Source organism: Saccostrea cucullata, unplaced genomic scaffold, assembly GCF_032062105.1.
Source record: "Saccostrea cucullata isolate Sc308-1 unplaced genomic scaffold, CSIRO_AGI_Scuc_v1 ctg7892, whole genome shotgun sequence".
NCBI classification, from domain to species: domain Eukaryota; kingdom Metazoa; phylum Mollusca; class Bivalvia; order Ostreida; family Ostreidae; genus Saccostrea; species Saccostrea cuccullata.
The window spans coordinates 14,198-15,179 of NW_026926862.1; positions in this window are offsets into that span (position 1 = coordinate 14,198).

The following is a 982-nucleotide window of genomic DNA, read 5'->3' on the forward strand; positions in this document are numbered from 1 at the left end:
TTGGGTATTATTGAGAACATTTTAAAACATTCTTTCTTTACACTTGTATTTCCATGTTAGCTTCTGTTTTCCCAAAAATCACTCCCCTTAGACACTTGTTTCCGCTATCCCAGTTGGTTCTACGGATCCATTTTGTTCTGCATGTAATATTTATATTTTAATTAAAAAATAAAATTTTATTCCCTATAAATTGTCGTCCCGTCTTACCTTCAGTTGCCACGATTTGTGCAGACAAGCATCTACAATATCAGCTGCAGATCTGTAGCTCTCCGAAAAAAAAAATATTGATAGACCGGAGAGCTACAGTGCCACCCATTGAAAAAACTGTATATTTATTGCGCACAAAAAAGTGCGCTCGGTTCTCGATTTATCTCTCCATGTTTTTAAAGCAATATTCTCAAAATATCACTAACCGTGTGTTCCTAACATATTCTTTCGCTGTTTCCATAACCAAACATTCCCCATAGTTGTTGTTAATAGTCCTCCTGACCCTGATACTGTAATCATCGAACATTTCACTTATTTATACTTCCATTTTGGTTTCAAAGATAATTCGGTCTAATATGCTTCGTTCGGATGTCAACTACGAGAGTACTTGATAGAAGATAAAGAAAAAGAAATTTTTTTGAAATCTTTCCTTATTTTCAATTGAAGTAAGAATTTGGAAGAATTAATCAAGAACCGAGCGCACCTTTTTGTGCGCAATAAATATACAGTTTTTTCAATGAGTGGCACTGTAGCTCTCCGGTCTATCAATATATTTTTTTTCGGAGAGCTACAGATCTGAAGCTACTACAATATGCCATGATCCTGCTACATAATTTTACAACAGTGATGCTCCAAAAAAAAATAAATAGAACTCTATTCCATGTTTTGCAAATTAATAATTAAAAATTAAACAAAACTTATACATTTTTGCAACTGTTATAATTGAAACTACCCCATAACAAAATGTTGGAATATTGATAAATAACTTTTCATT